Genomic DNA, 21,149 nt, shown 5'->3' with positions numbered 1-21,149 from the left:
TTCTTCTGAAATGAAGTTTTTGGAAACTGATCCATATTTTTCATTTAACTTGGCAAGTTTGGCTTTACTCACAGCCGACGGATGAGGATTTATGTCACTCGACAGATAATCCTTTTGATTATTCGACGGATGACTCTCATCATTCGTCGAGTCCACATCTGTTAGCAATCCTTCAACCAAATTGGACTCCATTTTCTCCTTATTCTTCTTCCAGGATGCATCACAAAAAGACTCAATACCTTGAACTTTGGTGATTTGAGCATGAACATCTCTAGATGTTTTCCATGCCTTAATCACTTCCTGTTCTCGTTCAAGCTGCTTCTTCAAGATCTCTTCTTTCTTCAAGGACTCGGTTAATTCATCCTTAGCAATTTTACACTCAATTCTCAATTTTTCAAATTCAATAAACTGAGATTCTAGCACATTATTCCTCTCACTTAAAACAAATTGTTTTCTTTGATTTTAGCATTTTCCTTAGTAAGAAACTTAAGTGTAACACGCAAATGATATAATTCTGTAGACATGTCATTTATTGCATCATTACACTCAGCTTTAGATAAATGTGCAAGGTTAGTGGTGATTACCTGATTACTTGAAGAACTTGTCTATATTTCATCAGACTTGGTCATTAGGGCTAGATTGACATAGCTAACATCCTGATCCTCATCCAGACCATCTGCTGCCCAGTCATTTTCTTATGTAATAAAAGCCCTTTCCTTTTGTTTGAGCAACTCAAAATATTTCTGTTTGTAATCCACAGGCTCAAACTTCTTCTTGTTGGAATCTGACTTTCTACACTCACTGGCAAAGTGCCCTGCCAAGCCATATTTGAAACATTTGAATTTTGATTTATCCACCATGTTTCTATTTGGCTTGGCTGCTCCAAAGTTCTTCTTGAACTTGAGCTTGGAAAATCTTCTGGAAAGCAATGGTAGATGTTCATCAATGTCATCCATATCATCTTGGCTCAAAGAATCTTCATTTTCTGCGACCAGCCCCTTGCCCTTGTTTTCACAGACCTTTGAAGTAGACTCAATAGCTTCTATCTTCATCTCCTTCTCCTTTTCTAACTCAGCAACCAGTGCAATGGATCCTCCTTTCTTTCTCCCTTTCTTCATTCTTTCATCTTTCTCTATTTCAAACTCATAAGTCTTTAGAATGCCATACAGTCTCTCTAGTGTAAACTCTTTGTATTCTTGTGAGTTTCTCAAGGAGACTGTCATTGGTTTCCATTCTCTTGGTAGGGATCTCAGAAATTTGAGGTTAAAATCTTTGGTTTGGTATACTCTTCCATGCAGCTTTAGAGCATTTAGTAGCTTTTGAAATCTACTGAAGATATCAGTGAGAGTTTCACCTTTTTCAAAGTGAAAATGCTCATATTGCTGAATTAGTAGATGCATCTTATTTTCTCTAACTTGTTCAGTGCCATCACAAATAATCTTAATTGTATCCCAAACTTCCTTGGCAGTTTTGCTATTGATAATGTTGTCAAACATGTCACCATCAACCCCTTTAAACAGAATATTCATGGCCTTCTTGTCTTTCCTGACTTGTTCAATATCAGGATCTGAGCATGCATACCTTGGCTTGGGAACTGATGGCTCATTTCCAGTTGTAGCTCTCATTGGTACATGAGGACCTCTCTCTATACAATCTACATAGGCCTCATCTTGAGAAAGTAAGTGAAGATGCATCTTTACCTTTCAGTGATGGTAATTATCTTTGTCCAGAAAAGGAATCTTGACTTCAACATCCTTCTTGTTCATCTTGCTGTTTGTTGTGATCTTTAAACTCTTTGTTCTTCAAGAGCTTGCTCTGATACCAATTGTTAGTCCCTAACAATGCAACAAGAATTACAGAAGCGGGGTTGAATGGAATTCTTGAACCTTTTTCAAAAATATTAAATGTTCTAACTTAAGATATATATGACAGTGTTTTGATTTGCAAAGTGCGGAATAACAAGTTAAATATGAATCAAAACACAAAGTAATAAAAACGCAAGTATTTAAAACTTTCTGGTGGATTAGAAAGTATCCAATATATATATATATATATATCGAGAGAACTCTGTAAAGCTTGAATAGCTCACAGCTGCTTACAAATAAGAACAACTAAGCTTACAGAGAAATGCTAAGGATACAGCTTACAAATGTTTCTCTGAGAATTTTCTTGCTTAGTCTTCTTGTTGTTCTAATTGCTACTCTTGGTTTATATATCACCAAGATTACACAGTAATAAGACAAGATAATAAAACAAAACCTATCAAGTCTAATACTATGCTACTTCATTACTCTATTCCAGCATCTTTGAATATCTTCAAAATAGCATGGAAATGGCAATGCTTCTTTGTTCTCAAAAACCTAGTTGAATAGGCTTCCACATTCCTTTTGCATACACTCGACGCATGTGACTGTGTTGTCACTGTCAACAGATGTTTGAATTGATTATCAGTCGGGTACATGATCATCCGTCGGGTTGCCTTGTTGATCATCCGTCGAGTAGCGTTGTTGTTTATCCGTCGGGTAGCTATTTGGCACTTGACTTCATTTCATCTATGCAGGATTACAAGACATCATCTATGTACAATTAATCAACCTATTCTGTATATCTAATTAAAGTCAACATGACTTATATGTTACTACAGAATCTAAACACAGGTGTTTGCAGAAATGTGCTTCATGACTTATTATTATACAAGCTACTCACTCGATGGATAACAAATCATCATCCGTCGGGACTATATATGCTTATCCGTCGAGTGCTACATAATACACTAAGTTGAATCTACTAAGGTATTTTGTTAATGAAATCATCAAGTTCACAACATATACACAACAAAGAGCATAGTTGTCTCTTATAGTAGTAGACTTCAAATCCCAACTTTCAGGAAGAGCTAAGAGGAATTTTAGATTTGAATCTTCAAGATCATATTCCTTGTCCACCAGTGACAGATCATTCAAGAGTTTGACAAACCTTTCATATAAGTTAGTTAATGTCTCATCAGCTTTTGAGTCAAAGTGCTCATACTCTTGAGTGAGTATAGTCCTCATGTTCTTCTTGATTGCATCAGTTCCCTGGCATCTTGTCTCCAAAGCATCCCATATCTCATTTGCAGTCTTGCAATGAATTACCCTGTTTGACATGACATTATCAATGGCACTATGCAGCAAATGCCTTACCTTTGCATCCTTGGAAATGGATGAGATATCTTCAGCTGTATACTCACTTTTCTCCTTTGGTATGGTCTTTGCTGGCTGATCTGCAACTACAACAGAGAGCTTGCTTGGTTTATGTGGTCCTTCATTAATTCTGTCAAGGTATTCTGGATCTGTAGCTTCCAGAAACATAGCCATCTTCACTTTCCATATGGGATACTCAGAAGGTCTCAGTATGGGAACCCTAATAGTCTCATATCGACTGTGGATTTGAGTGTTTTTAGTTTCTTCGGTTTTGGTGGGCTTGGTTGGATTTTCTGCTTCTTCAGACATGATTGTTTTGGATCTTTACTGTATTTGTGTTAACATATAAGCTCTGATACCAATTGTTAGGTCACACAACACTGTAGAAGAGGGTTGAATACAGTGTTTAATACAATCAAATCGATTTCGAACACAAGTAACGGTAAACAGATATATTCAATATAAAAAACTCTGTTACAATGAAACTTTTCTCTCTCTGTGATGAACAAATATCACGCGAGCTGCTAGGTTACAATGAATAATGTATCTCGATAATGATAACACATATAGTGTAAACCTATGTCTGTGTTTATATAGTACACAGTTACAAGATAACTTCTAATTGATATGGAATATAATTCTATCTCCTAAAATATATCAGTCAGATATCATATATAAGTCTTCTTATCTTATAACTCTTTCCATGCATATCTTCTTTTATTTTAGTCTCGATCTTCTATCCTGTAAATCAGCTTCCTTCCTTAACTGTAAGTCCTCACATACTTAAGTTCTGATATCTATCTTCTGATATTTATCTTCTGATAACCTAATTTCTGATATCCTTAAGTTTTGACTTCCAGTAAGTACTGATTCCAGTAAATGCTGATATTTCCTATTTGTTAAGATCTGAAAACTAAACATGAAATATATTAAACATGACATCTCAAATATATCTAACATAGAGTCGACAAAATCCGTCCTTAACCAATGAATGAGTGTCCAAAACAAATCTTTTGACCACTTTATGGGTTTCATGACCCAGGATGACGGCCACGAACACTGGAAACTACCACAGCTACGTAAAGTTAAGGTAGACACCGACGCTGCTATTTTTGAACAATCAACATGCTATAGTCATGCTTTTGTTGCAAGGAACCACGATGGACAACTGATTGAGGCAAGATCAAGGTGTACGCAAGGCAAGGTCTCACCCGAGTTGGCAGAAGCGTTTGGGATCCGAAAATATTGAGTTGGATCAAGGAAATGGCGTACTCCAATGTAGATGTTGAAACATATTGTGCCGCTATGGTACAAGCCATTCGATCGTCATGCTCGAGCTTCCCATACATGGGTAGAGTAGTGAATGATTGCAGGTATTTGTTAACTAGTTTAAAAACTAACAATATGCTTATTAGGTTTGTAAAACGATCAGCGAATAAAGTATGTCACTATCTAGCGAGATATCTGTAGCTGACCGTATGTGACGAGTAAGAAATGTCCACTCGGAATTTCATCATGTACTTTTGAATGGTTTGAGAAATTAATGAAATCGTTTCTTTCTTGGCAAAAAAAGATCTTGGAACAATTGACACTTGGTATTAATTTACATTGTGTTTTCTAGTGCTAAGGTAAGATCGTTCATATTACAGAAACTAATTTTGGCACCCTCCGCTTCATAATAAGTTGATTATCAAAATTTTAAACTCATTTAAAATTATTAAATTTATGATACATTTTCAGTTGCAGTCATCATGAATTCATTGATTTTACAATAATATAATTTATTTGAGACTCTTCTCCATCCTTAATTAATTTTAATGTAATTTTCAAACAGGGGCAATTTAATAAAATGTCATTTTTTATATTGGTAGTTTTTTCTTAACATTAGCTTTAACTTGGAAGTTAAAAAATGGATATGTGTGGTGAAAAATAGTGTGCGGAATGGTGGGAGTATTTTTTAAAATTACGGAGTATTTTTTAAAAAATTAGGAATTTTTTACATATTTTTGTTAACTGATATTTCCAGTCTAGACCCTGTTTGGTATTACTATTTTAGACAGCTACAACAGCTTTTTGCTGTAAAACTGTCAGAAAAGTGTTTGGTAAATTTTAAAAACTGTTGTTAGTAAAAGCATGTCCACATACTATTGGAAAAAGTTGTTTTTAGTTTTTGCACGAAGTGACTATCAGTTTCACCATCAAACATTATTTTTATATATTATATCTCAAAATATACATAAATAAAAAAAATTACTAAACATATATCTAATTTTCCTAACAACACTTTTTCTACCAGCTCATTTTCTGACCACACCGTAATTTTCAACAACACTCCCAAATAGAGCCTTAATCCAGTTTTTTACTTATTGTTAATATTATCTTATTAGCTCTGTATATTGCAATTCGATGAGTATGTTTTCCATTGCAAAAGTGGACAACGCTTGCTTGTCTCTGTCTCTTAAAAAAGATACGTTACAGAAATCTAAATTATATCATCTATATTTTTTAACCCAAAGAATTTATTTTATTAAAGTTATTGGATAGATGTATTGGATTACAACTTTTTTTTGACCAACTAGTGGCGGAGCCAGCACTGAGAATGAGGAGGGGCCAAATTTTTTCTGTAAAAAATTCCATAATATGTGTTTTTCTTTTAAAAAGTTGATTTCAAGGTTTAAAATAAAATTTTGATGCAACAAACAAAAATTAGAAATATAACTAAATTAGTATCATAACTTGTTATGAGCAACTATACTTTGGCCCATTTATTTGACAATCAAATTTGATGAGTTTTGAACTATGTTTTAATAACCATGAATGAATATGAGTTTAGAGTTTTGGATAGTGAGGACTTGGGCTGTAACTATAAAATAGGTTAAAAAATTGGCCCAATTTCAGGGAGGGCCGAGACTTATATTGACCTATACCCGCAAAAAAGTTTAGATATCATCTATTACATCTTATATATGTGTTGATCCTGTAGTCATTAGCTAAAATATGCACGTGAATTTTATGTGGCATTATTTTAACCTAAGTTTGCACATCAATACACACATATATTCATATTATATATATATTTAATATATATATATATAAATAAATGTTCAAATTTTTATTTTATATTTTAACTTTATGTTATATTAAGTGTCAAAATATGATTTTTTTATTGACCAATTTATTAATTATTTTAATAAACATTACATATTTATAGAAATATAATATAATATAATATAATATAAATATAAATATAAAATTTTATTATACATATTAGTATTATGTTTTTTAACACATACAAGTGTCTTATTATAATTATATAATTATATATTCAATATTTATCATTAAATAAATATTTTATTTTTACTTGTATTTAATTAAATATTTAAATTTATTTTAACATGTGAAATTTCTATATATATAAAATAATTTGAAAATACATATAACATATTATTGTTGAATTTAGCTATTTAATATAGCTAATACCACTGAAACAAATAATTTTATAAATTTAACAAAATTTTAGATAATAATAATTTAGCTAAATGCTATTACAGCCTGGCCTTGCATAAGGTTCGATCTAAGGGGCAAAAATGTTAAAGTGACAAAAATGGAATGTGTTCTAATTTTTCCCGTTAGATGGGCTTTTTTATGGGCTGAATTTGAACTGGGCCATACTGATATTATTACCCTAATTGAGCCCAATAGAAAGATAGAAGATGATAATTGTTGACTTGTTTTTGGTCTTCTTTTTATTCATTAATTAACCAAATATATTCAGATAATGAATTCGAATGATTTATCACTAGGAGAATGATTCAATTGCTTTTGAATTTTCTTTTTGTAATATAAAGTTGTAATTATATTGTATCATTATCCAATTCAAAAGATGTTTTCCAAAAGGTTCAAGTTACTGACTCAAAATGACCTATTATTTGTTGTATCTAGTTATTTTACAATCTGCATATTGCTTTACCAACTTTTGACATAGTAGTTAGCATATTGGTAGCATAAAGGAGAAAAGATTGCCAAAACACAAACAAAAAAGCAACCTCTCCATGTTCATGACTCCTACATATAAAACAGACTACAAAATTTGATTTTAATAAAGTTAGTGGGCTTACTGCTATATTAGTATTACAATTTTTTACTTATTTATTCAGTATATATAATATAATGTGGAGCAGAGATAAAACCACCGTAGCACACAGCTCTCTCGAAGATAAAGGATCTCTGAATTTGTACCTTCATATATGGAATTTTGTTGACGTAATTATAAGTATTGTTGATAAGTTTTAACTTTTTTTTGTGAGGATAAGTTAAACCTTTTAGCTGAGTATATTTTGTTTTTTCGTAACGTGTTTCAATAATTCATCTTATTTAAAGAAAAAGGTATTTAAATTTATATGAAGCACAAATCAAGAAACCAATTTTAAGATTTTGCAAACACATGAACGCAAAACACAAAACTGCTAATGATAGGTGCAGTGTGTTTGACTTTGTCATGTTGCCGATGGTCAATCGTTTGATTAAAGTTATGTGTGTTTGTAAGTAATCATCAAAAAATACAAAACCGGACTATACAGATATCTACTATAATCTAGGTACATTACTAGAGAGGTTTTTTTATAAAAATAAAATTCTGTAAAGCATTATGAAAGTTTTGTTACAATTTTATCCACAAATTGGAATCACATAATCTGCAACAAACTTAAACATGATCAAATTTGTGATATAAACAGTAAGACTAAAATTCAAAAGATTGAGTTACAAGTCACAGAAAGAAACAAAAAAGGTAAATGGGGGCAGTTAAAGGGTGTAGACTTATATTCTAACAAGAAAGTGACCCCAAACACATACTTCCATGCAAAGGCAGGGGAAGTTGGTACGAATTTATCTGTCATTTGTTCCATTCTGTATTTTCTTTCTTTTGGACTACTGTCTAATTCTTCTAATCCCTTCCCTATTAAATTCAACTTATACTAATTCTTCACAGATATAGCGTGTATTACAACTGTATCCTGTCGTAAATAATTTGTTAGTTCATCTCAACAAGTGTCCCATTGAAGACCAGCATGCAATTTTTTCCCTTTGATATGTCGGACTGCATATGATTTCCCATTTTTAAGTGTTGTTTTCTTCGATTACAGATTTTGGAAATTTAAATTATTTGATTGATAATATCAATTTGCGATTTATGGGATAACTATTAAAAAGTTGGATGATTTATCGGCGATTTATCAAAAATTGAACAAATAATTTTGATATTTGTCAACCATTCTTAAAAAATTGGTCGATTTCTTAACCATGACTTTAACTTATTAGTCCATTTTTTATTTTTAATCGAGATTTCACATATTATATTATTAAAAAAGTTAGAAAATATGTCAATAAGGTACATATAATATTCTTGTATTTTTCAAATTTTTAAAATTATATAATTTTCTTATTTCACCCCAATTCAGCAATTACTTTTGTGGCACAAAGTCAAAATAGGTTATTCGGACAATATATAATTGTTGTTGGAGAATTTATAGAGCAATACGATAACGGAAATCATGTATATATATATAGGGAGTTGCTCAAATGAGAACCCCACTATTATGAGATATGAGATTCAATCTTATCCACACATTATATATATATATATTAATTAAATCTTATCCATACATTTACTTCTTAAGTTCTGTTTTTATTTTTTATTTTTAATCTCTATCATCTAACCATCTCCTTCCCTACTCCGCCACCGACCACCGGCGGTTATCGTTGCCGGAAAAAACCGGCTTCCACCGTTGTCGGAAAAAAACCAGACCTCTCTCTCGCCCCTCTTCTCCCGCACCCTCCCTCCTCCCGCCTCCACCATCTCCTTCAACTCCAACGCCATCCTTCATCACTATGTCACCTGAAACTTTAGCAACACATCTCCGCTATCATCAACATCTCTAATCATCTTTAAAATGAGCCTTGAATTGCAAATTCTCACAAGGCAAAATTCAGATTTGGTGCTTCAGTTAAATTGTCGACTACGTTGCGGACGAAGATATTGACATGCAGGGATCTTGTAGGTGATGGAGACGCCATTGAAGCTCTGTTCGAGTTTCAAAACAGAGGCAATTTGGTGATTTTCAATTCAGATCTGAGGATTCTTAGTGAACCAGTTTAATATCCGGTGATTTTCTAGTCGAAAGCAATGATTAATCGAAGACGGAGATATGATTATGGTTTGATGGTCATGATAGTTTGATTTACTGGATTATGTGTTTGATTTTAGTAATTTTTCTTCGACGATGGTGATTTTTTTTATTCTGGTGGTCGGTGCATGGACGGACAGAGTTATAGTATGGTGGTTGTGGTGGTGATTTTAATCGGAATTGGTGATCGTGGCCGAATCTGATTGGAAGAAAGTGGATGAACGTGGTGATTTCTAGTTTGCAACAGTGATTTATCATTTTCCGGTGGTGATTTTTCATTATCCGGTGATGATTTTTGATTTGACGGTGGTGATTTTCTGGTGGTCGCCGGAGGTGATGGTGGCCGGAAATGGTTGCCACCAGAGGTGGTGGTGGTTGATGGATGGTTGAATTAGATAGAAGATGGAGGAATATTGAAATTTATAAATATTAAATATTAAATCAACGGTGAGAGATGAATATGTTGTATTTGAATGAGTGGATAGGATTAGATCTCATATCTCACAATAATAGGGTTCTCATTGGAGCAAGACCCTATATATATAGGGGCTACTCCAATAGAAAAAAATTTAGAATATAAATTAGATTCCAAATAATTTTTTTAAAAAAACTAATTCGAAATATAACACATATGGTATGCAAATCGATCGTTGAGAGATGTAGAAAAATATAGTGAAATCGGATTTTAAAAAAAACTTACGGTTTGACGGGAAAAATCAAATTAAAAACGGAGGGGAAAAACTGAAATTGGGTGTGGGAGGGTGCAGGGTAGTTGGGTGGTGTGATTTAGGGGAGACCATTAGATTGGGTAGATCTAATGACTTAGATTGGTTTCTAGTTTCTATTTTAATTTTAGTTTGTATTTGATCATTCCCCTATATATATATATATATATATATATAGTAAAGTTCTATGTAGTCCACCTTTTAATTGGAGTCCTCGGAGTCCATCTATGTTCTGCAAATAAAATACCTTCTAAAACGTGTTATCTTGCAAAATATGTTTCACAAATATCATTACTTCAATTAAATCATGCAAATCTCATATATTTACAAGTACAATATCTATGTTGTGCAACATGAACATTTATGTTCTGCAAACTAAGCATGTTTTGTAGAATAATATATTTTGCAACGTTCTACTTGTAAAATATATGCAATCTGCAAAATTTTCAATAAAATTGTGATATTTGCAGAATATCATTCAAAAAATAATACGTTTTGCAACAATTTAAACTATATTTTACTTGCAGAACATATATGGACTCCAGGGACTCCAATGAAATAGGGGACTCCATAGAACCTAACTCTCTGTCTCTCTCTCTCTATATATATATATAAAGGAAAATCCCCGGGACCTCCAGAATGGTCTGAAAATTATTTATCTATATTTCTAGAGCTTCTCAATTTTAATTCAATAAAATAAAATTAAATTTCCTTTTATACATTCGAATTAATAAGAAATATAATAAATATTTAGAAGTCAATCCTATTTAGATTTAGTTTATTCGAATTATTTCAAATTAATAGAAAAGATAATAAATATTTAGAAGTCAATTCTATTTAGAATTTCTTTAGACAAATTTTTACATTTTTCACAAATAACTTAAATCGTAATTTCCTATTTAAATTTGAAGTTCACTAAAAAGTTAGAACTTCCTTATTTATGTCATACATTTTAGAGAATAAAATCCAAGTACATGTAGAAGTAGAAATAAAATCCAAGTTTATATAGAGTATAAAATTTCCTTATTTAGGTTCTATATTATAGAAAATAACATTCAAGTTCATGTAGAAGTTGAAATAAAATTCAAGTTTATTTAGAAGTAGAATTTTATTAAAATTCTAATCAAAACTTATAATAATAAAACTTATTTCAACTTATTCAAAATAGAAAAGAAAATAAATTGCTACTAACATTTCAAAATGGAAATGACTTATAAGAATTAAAACTTATTTTAACTTATTCTAAACAGAAAGAAAAATAAATTACTACTAACATATTTGAAATATAAAGGAAAAAATAAATTACAACAATTATATATAAATGAAGATTCTTCGAAAATTTATGATATTTAAACAATTCTTTGCATGCAAACAACCAGAAGGACCCATGACCATGGAGTTAAAACAAGTCGATAGACCTTTCATGTACAAATTTTTAATATTGTTTACCGTAAGGTTTTTTTTTTATTTAACTTTACAGGCCGTCTGCTATCAAGTAAGTCCTAAATTTAAGGTAAGCCTATAATAATTAAAAATTATTTTAGTTTATTCAAAACAAAAAAAATTATAATGACCTATTCGAAACGGAGAATACTTATAATAATTAAAATTTATTCTAATTTATTCGAAAGAGAAAATAAAAATAAGTTGCTACTAACATATTCAAAATAGAAAAGAAAAATAAATTTAAAAAACTATATATAAATTAATATTCTTTAGATACGTCTGATATTTTAACAATTCTCCGCATGCAAAAAGAATCAGGAAGGAGCATGGGTCATGAGAATTAAAAGGGGCCGATAGACCCTCGATATACAAATCTGTAAAATTATTTATCTTAACCCTATTTTTTTATTTAATTTTGGAGGACGTGGGCTCTTCCATGTATATAAAGATATTCAATACAATATTCTTTATTTGTAGAGATTTGCATATGTTTATTTCTTCAATATTTAAATATGATTGTTTTAAATTATAATATTTTTTTATTAGTATTATATTTGACGGGAGGGTGACTCATTCTAAATTTAATCTAAATTATAATATATTTTTATTAGTAATGTGTTTAACGGGAGGACGGATTAAACTAAATCTTATCTAAATTTTAATAATTTTTCATTCGTACAGTATTTGACGGGAAAGCGGCAGATTCTAAATTTTAATAATTTTTTCAATTAGAATTGTATTTGACGGGAGGACGGCTCAAATTCATTTCTATCCAAATTAAAATAAATTTTTAATAGAATTATGACGGGAGAGCGGTTCAAACTAATTTTTATCTAAATTATAATATTAATTTTTATTAGAATTCATCTAATTAATCTTTTTTTATTACAACAGGTGTCGGCCTAACAAAAACTCATAATTAGTACGATTATTATCGACTTATAAAGACGTGATATAAACTGGTATCATGATAAAAAAAAATGTACGCCATTTTGTTAGGTTATGTATATTATAACATGTGTCGGCCTAACAAATCGTGATACAAAATGGGAAATAATTATGAATAATTAATATATTTTTTTAGTTCATATTTTCTTAAATAATCTTCCTAATAAATTTTTTAAGATTTTTTTAGGGCCGCTACGTAGCGCGACTTTGTCGACTAGTACTTATATAAAAGAAAAGACGGGGACGTTTAGGTGGCGCATTTCGTTTCAATTTATTTTCTAATTTTCTCTATCAAAAATTATAGTTAACTTATATTCTCTTAAATATACTATCACTGTTCGTAATATTCTCCTAAAGTTTTTACAAAAACTTAAATTAAGATTTTTGAAATCAACTTACCATCATTATATTCCCGTAATATTTCTCCTTTCCATTTAAATTAACTTACCATCTAGATATTCTCTAAATTCTTTTTAAATACCGTTTTTGCTCTTTCTCTAAAATCAACTACTATATTACATTTTCCTTATATTTTTCTTTTAATATTTAGCCAATAAAATAATACAAAGGTAAGTATTTACAAATAAGTTTTCTCAATATTTTTAAAATCATTGTATCATTATATTATTATTCAATACTTATGTAAAGGAGAAGACGAGAGCGGTGAGATGTTGGCTCTCAAATTGTTTCATCTAATTATTATAATTTTCTAAAAAATTTATATTATTAAATAAAAAAAATATTACATTAAATTTATTAGTCACTTTAATTTAATTTCCATATCCCACTCATTTTAATTTAATTTTCGAGAGATTTCACATATCCCATCTTGCTGTTGAATACGTTCATTTGCCCTCATATTTTCTTGTCTCTGTTACTTTGACGGTCCGATAATTAGAGAATAAGTTTTATTACTAGTTTAAAATTGATCATGCGATATATGAATATTTTTAATATTATATAAATTTTTAAATTTAATTTGAGTCGAAATTTTTAAAACATGAAAGTTGTTGATTTTAATTATAAAATTAAGTAACAAAGTCTGAGTACTGTAATATCCGGCCAATTACATCCTTAAAAAATATTTAAAATAATTCGACCCTGAATACAGATTTATAAACTCGTTTAAATGGTATTTAATTTTTAATTAATTCAAGAAATGGATGATGGAGGATATGTCAGAGAATCAGAGAGAACATTGTGTAGTTTATCTTCGTTACCACCATGTATCTAAAATTGACTTCATTATTAAATTAATTATAATCATAAAAAATTTAAATTTAATATCAATTAAAATTTAAACAATTGAGAATTTAATATCACTTAAAATTGCAATTAATGAGTAAGTGTATTTAAGCAATTGAACTTAATTGTTAAATTAGTTAAAATCATAAAAGAAGTTGCATTTAATATCAACTAAAATTTAAAAAATTAAATTAAAATAATTAAGTAAATTCAAACGGGGTACTTGAACTTTGATTTTGTAAATATTGTTAGGTTTAAACCTAAGCAGTGCAAGGTGTTATGGATAAAAAAAACAAGGTGTATTAATTGCTGTATTTACTACTAGGTTCGTGAATTTCGAGACTCGATTTGACTGCTCTTGTGTCTCGTGACTTGATATGTCTTAATAAGATGCCTACGTACCTTGTTGTATGTTAAGGATCATGTCAAAAACGTAGTTCTGATTTGTGGGGTGAGGCCCCTTTTATAGATGTTGGGAGTCCTTGAATCGGACTAGGGTTAGGAGACTTGGTGGACAAGTCTCAGAATTAGAATGGACTTTGGAGTCCTAGAATGTAGGAAACTGATTCTTTATCCTATGAGATTTCTTGGAGGCCAGTCTCCAAGGAATTGCGTCCTTATCTGGACTTTACTGATCAACTAATTTATCCCTTATTAATTAATTACGAAATTAATTAATATTCAGGGTTATTGGGCTTTCTTTATTTCATCAGGCCTGAACAATGTGTTAACCTTCTTGGACTTGATCAATGTGCTAACCTTCTTGGTTTGAATGTCATATATATGGCCTTCTTCAATGGGCCTTTATTCGTAATCCAAATCAAATGTAATATAAGCAACATTTATGGCTTCTATCCCTATCATTTGCCCCCCACCTTCAGGGAAATCATTTTTAGATTTTACTAAAGTTAAGCTCACTTAGTCCTTTACAGGGTATCATTTTTAACGTAAAGTATGGAGCGACCTACACATTTATAATGATCTTTGCCTTTTTCAAGGCTTCAAGATTTTTATTAGGGCTCTGTTAGAAATATGTTGTGAACTTGATGATAAGTTGAACAAAACACCTTAGTAGATTTAACTTAGTGTTTTTGTAGCTCTCGACGGATGTTCTACAATAGTCCCGACAGATGAACTTTATAGTCCCGACGGATGACCACTGAACATCCATCGAGAGTGTAGCTTATGTAATAATAAGTCTTGTAGCACATGTCTGCAAACAATAATGTGTTAGATATATTTGATAATGTCATGGCTAATATGTTTTATGTTTAGATTTCAGATCTTATTTGAACAGAACAAATCAGTACTTAACTGATCAGTACTTATACTGGAAGTCAGAACTTAAGGGATATCAGTACTTATGTCATCAGGAGATAGATATCAGAACTTAAGTGCTGAAGGACGATCAGATAAGGACAGTAGCTGATTAAAGTTAAGAAGATCAAGATAAACATAAGAAGAGATATGCATGAAGAAGGAATTCCGTGAAGAATGGAATACTTGGAATAGAAGATATCTGATTGATATATTTTAGGAAGCAGAATCATATTCCATATCAATTAGCGAATATCTTGTAACTGTGTAGTATATAAACACAGGAATAGAGTTTACACTAGATGTGTTATCATTATCGAGAATATTATTCAATATAACTCTAGAAGCTCTCGTGATATTTTGTTCATCACTGAGAGATAACAGTTCCAGATTGTAACAGAGTTTATTGTTTAAATAAAGTTTGTTTTCTGTTACATAAGTTCTTGAAGTTTGATTTGATTGTAATAAACACTGTATTCACCCCCTCTACAGTGAAAGTGTGACCTAACAAGTGGTATCAGAGCTATCTGTTAACACACATACAGTTAAAGATCCAAACACAATCATGTCTGACACAGAAACTCCAACTAAGCCTACCAAAACTGAGGAATCATCAAAGACATCAATTCAGAGTCGATATGAGACTATCAGAGTTCCCATATTGAGACCATCTGAATATCCCATATGGAAGGTAAGGATGACCATGTTTCTGGAAGCAACAGATCCAGAATACCTTGATAGAATCAGGGAAGGGCCTCACAAACCTACCAAGCTCGCTGTTGTAGTTCCAGGTGAAGCAGCAATGACCGTACCAAAGGAAAAGAATGATTACACTGCTGAAGATATAGCATCTATTGCTAAGGATGCCAAGGTACGTCACTTATTGCATAGTGCCATTGATAATGTAATGTCAAACAGGGTAATCAACTGCAAGACTGCTAAGGAGATATGGGATGCACTGGAGACAAGGTGTCAAGGAACTGAAACAGTTAAGAAGAACAGGAAGACAATACTCACTCAAGAGTATGAACACTTTGACTCTAGGACTAATGAGTCATTGACTGATGTGTATGAAAGATTTGTCAAACTCTTGAATGACTTGTCATTGGTTAATAAGGAGTATGATCTTGAAGATACAAACCTCAAATTCCTGTTAGCTCTTCCTGAATGTTGGGATTTGAAGGCAACAACAATAAGAGACAACTACAATCTTGATGAAACAACTCTTGATGAAATCTATGGAATGCTCAAGACTCATGAACTTGAGATGGAACAAAGAAGCAAGAGGAAAGAAGGAAAGTCAAGGACAGTTGCTCTCAAGGTTGAAGAGGAATCCCCCAAACCATCTTCCTCAAAGAAAGACAAGGGTAAAGCTCTTATCACAAAATCTGATACTGAGTCATCAAGTTCTGAGAGTGATGATGACTCAGATTCTGAAAGCTTGCCTGAAACTGATGCTGATGAGGAGATGATGAAGCTGTGTGCTCTTATGGTGAAAGGAATCACAAAGATTGCATACAGGAAGTTCAGGAAGGGAAAGAAGTTTTCCAGGAAAGGCATAAGTTCTGATAAGAAGAATTTCAGAAGATCTGAAGGAAAAGGAGGAAAGTCTGACAGAGGAGATTACGCTAATGTTAAATGTTATAATTGTGGTGAGAAAGGCCACATATCTCCTGATTGTAAGAAGACCAAGAATGACAAAGGCAAAGCTCTTGTCACAAAGCAGAAAAGCTGGACAGACACCTCAGACTCTGAAAGTGAGGAGAACTATGCATTGATGGCAAATGCTGATAAATCAAGTTCTGAGAGCAGTTCTGAAGCTGCTGAAACAAAGGTACCTCAGACTACTTATGCTTTTCATACTGATGATATTAATGAGTTGAGAAGATATCTTAAAACTATGTTTGTTAGTTATAGAGATCAAACTTTAACATGTGAAAGATTAACTTCTGAAAATCTTGCTTTTAAGAAAAGAAATAATTTCTTAGAAAAAGAGTTAGTCATGTTTCATCAAACTCAGAAGGATAGAGATGATGCTTTTTATGTTAGGGATGAAGTGCTAAAAATGAATGAATCTCTAAAAACTGAGTTAGAAAAGGAGAGAGAGATTATCAGAACTTGGACTAACTCTGGCAAAACAACTCAAAATTTACTAAGCAGTGGAAACTGGAAAAAGGGCTTAGGTTATGGAGAAAATAATGAAAAAGGAACTGAAGAAATTAAGCCTGTTGATAAGCAAAAGTCGAAGTTAAAACCTGTTAAGTTTGTAACTGAAAAATCTGAAACTGAGAAATCAGAAGTTAAAAAGGAAGTAGCTTCTGACAAACTAAAACAGGAAAAGACAGCTGAAGTTAACATAGGCTTAATGACAAAGAAGCAGCTTAAGCATAAGCTGAAAGATGTTAAGAATGCAAACAAGGTAAAATCACCTAGGAAAAACAGGAATGGAAAGGAAGGTGTGAATAAAAGCAATAACTATAAATCTGTTCCTGATGCTCCTAGGAAAGCATGTTATAACTGTGGAAGTTCTAACCATCTGGCTTCTTTTTGCAGGAAGAATAAGAATATTAACTCCTTATCTACAAAGTCAGGAGTTAAGAGTCAGTCTGTTAGATACAAACCACAAAATCCTTGTTTTCATTGTGGTAGTTTATGGCATTCCATTTATACTTGTAAGGAATATCATAGTTTGTACTATGATTATTATCAAATAAAACCTTCCTTAAAGAAAGTTTATGTTGTTCCTTCTAGTATAAGTTCTGATAAGAAAACTGTTAACATAAACTCTGATGTTAAATCCGCTGCAAATGTTAACAAACCTAAAAAGGCCAAAGGATCCAAGCAAGTCTGGGTCCTTAAAACTAATAATTAGTGGTCTTTTTGATTGCAGGGCAACAGGAAAAATATTTTAGTTCTGGACAGTGGATGTTCAGGACACATGACTGGAAATAAGGCCCTGCTATCAGACTTTGTGGAGAAAGCTGGCCCAAGTGTTTCTTATGGAGATGGCAACATTGGAAAAACTTTGGGATATGGCAATATCAATCTTGGGAATGTCATTATTAAAGATGTAGCTCTGGTCTCAGGACTTAAACACAACTTACTGAGTATAAGTCAAATCTGTGACAGAGGTTATCATGTTGATTTCTTTGCAGAACATTGTGAAATAGTTAGTAAATCTAAAGGAAAAATTGTTCTGAAGGGATTCAGGCGTGGTAACATTTATGAAGCTAAGCTTTCAACAAGTTCTGATGGTTCTGCAATCTGTTTAGTGAGTAGAGCCTCAACTGAAGAAAGCTGGAATTGGCACAAGAAACTCTCTCATTTAAACTTCAACAAGATAAATGAACTGATCAAGAAAGATCTTGTGAGAGGACTGCCAAAATCAGTGTTTGTTCCTGATGGTCTTTGTGACTCATGTCAGAAGGCTAAACAAAGAAAATCTTCGTTCAAGAGCAAGACTGAATCATCAATTCTTGAGCCTTATTATCTACTTCATGTTGATCTATTTGGTCCAGTGAATGTCATGTCTATTGCAAAGAAGAAATATGCGTTGGTCATAGTAGATGAGTTCACCAGATACACATGGGTGTATTTCTTGCACACAAAAAGTGAAACTGCATCTATCCTGATTGATCATGTCAAACATCTGGATAAATTGATCAAAGATTCTGTGAAAATTTTGAGGAGTGATAATGGCACTGAATTCAAGAATTTGATAATGGAAGAGTTCTGCAAAAATCATGGAATAAAGCAGGAATTTTCTGCTCCTGGAACTCCACAGCAAAATGGAGTTGTTGAAAGGAAGAATAGAACTCTAATTGAAGCTGCACGAACAATGCTTGAAGAAGCAAAGCTTCCAACCTATTTCTGGGCTGAAGCTGTGCAGACTGCTTGTTTTACTCAAAATGCAACACTCATTAACAAGCATGGAAAAACACCATATGAGATGGTGAAGAACAAGAAGCCAAATCTCAAATACTTTCATGTATTTGGATGATATCCACTTTCTACAAAAGCCTTCAGAGTCTATAATTTGAGAACAAAAGTGGTCATGGAATCTATCAATGTCTCTTTTGATGACAAGAAGATCACTGGACTTGAAGATTGCATTGATCATGATCAGCTGAGATTTGAAAATGAAGATTCATATTCTGATACCTCAAGTCCTGACAGTCTAAGTCCTGATACTGTGAATTCTGATGGATTAAACTCTGATGTTATTGAAACTGTGGTGACTACGTCAAAGGAAGATGCACCAATGCAGGGGGAGCATACTCAAGATATTATCACATCTCAAGAAGCATCAGAACATACATCTGGCTCTTCAAATTCTGATTCGTCAAGTTCTGATAAGCCAAGTACTGACAGTGCTGAAAATCTAAATACTGAAGGATCCAATTCAGAGAGCATAGTTTCAGGGGGAGCATCAGAAAATGAAACCGAAGACAGCATGAATCATGGGGGAGCATCCAGTTCTAGAGAAAATCTTCCATCTGCAAGGAAGTGGACAAAATCACATACACCTGATTTAATAATTGGAAATCCTGAGGCAGGTGTCAGAACTAGAACAGGTACTTCGAATGAATGTCTTTACAACTCTTTTCTCTCTCAGTCTGAGCCAAAGAAAGTGGAAGAAGCTCTTCAAGATGCTGATTGGGTGCAAGCAATGCAGGAAGAGTTGAATGAATTTGAAAGAAACAAAGTCTGGACCTTAGTGCCAAGACCCAAGAATAGATCGGTTGTTGGTACAAAGTGGGTATTCAGAAACAAAACTGACAGTGATGGCATAATTGTAAGGAACAAGGCAAGGCTGGTTGCAAAAGGATATTCTCAACAGGAGGGAATTGACTATGATGAAACATTTGCTCCAGTTGCTAGGTTAGAAGCCATAAGGATATTCATGGCTTATGCTGCTCACAAACAGTTTACTGTCTTTCAAATGGATGTGAAAAGTGCTTTTCTCAATGGAGAATTGGAAGAGGAAGTATATGTTGAACAACCTCCAGGCTTTGTAGATTCCAAACATCCAGATTATGTCTACAGGCTTGATAAAGCACTTTATGGACTTAAGCAAGCTCCTAGAGCATGGTATGAGACTTTAGCTCAGTTTCTTCTGGAAAGTGGATTCAACAGAGGAACTATTGACAAAACATTGTTCTATCTCAATCATGGCAAGGACTTACTTCTGATCCAGATTTATGTTGATGATATTATTTTTGGGTCTCCAAATGACAAACTTTGCAAAAAGTTTGCCAACCTAATGCAGTCAAGATATCAGATGAGTATGATGGGAGAACTTAGTTATTTTCTGGGCCTTCAAGTCAAGCAGACTGAAGAAGGAACTTTTATTTGTCAATCTAAGTATACCAGAAACTTGCTGAAGAAATTTGGAATGCAAGACTGTTCAAGTGCATCCACTCCCATGGCCACTGCAACAAAACTGGATAAGGATACTGGTAATTCAGTAGATATTACTGATTACAGAGGTATGATTGGCTCACTTCTCTATCTAACTGCTAGTAGACCAGATATCATGTTTGCTACCTGTCTTTGTGCAAGATTTCAAGCAGATCCAAGAGAACCTCACTTAACAGCTGTAAAAAGAATCTTTAAGTATCTTAAAGGAACAGCTGATCTAGGATTATGGTATCCTAGAGAATCTGATTTTAAATTAATAGGTTACTCAGATGCAGATTTTGCAGGTTGCAAAATTGACAGGAAAAGCACAAGTGGAAGCTGCCAATTTCTTGGAGGCAGGTTGGTTTCTTGGTATAGCAAGAAACAAAAGTCAATTTCCACATCAACTGCAGAAGTAGAGTATATTGCTGCAGGAAGCTGCTGTGCACAGATTCTCTGGATGAAGAATCAGTTACTGGATTATGGGTTAACATATTTCAAAATCCCTATTTACTGTGATAATCAAAGTGCTATTGCTATGACAGGTAATCCAGTTCAACACTCTATGACAAAGCACATCAGCATCAGGTACCATTTCATCAGGGAACATGTGGATGAAGGTACAGTGGAATTGCATTTTGTTCCCACAGATCAACAAGTAGCAGATATCTTCACAAAACCACTGTGTGAAGCTACCTTTTCAA

The sequence above is a fragment of the Apium graveolens genome, chromosome 8 (assembly GCF_009905375.1).
Source record: "Apium graveolens cultivar Ventura chromosome 8, ASM990537v1, whole genome shotgun sequence".
Lineage (NCBI taxonomy): Eukaryota > Viridiplantae > Streptophyta > Magnoliopsida > Apiales > Apiaceae > Apium > Apium graveolens.
The sequence above is the reverse complement of the archived record's forward strand: the minus strand, read 5'-3'. Positions refer to the sequence as shown.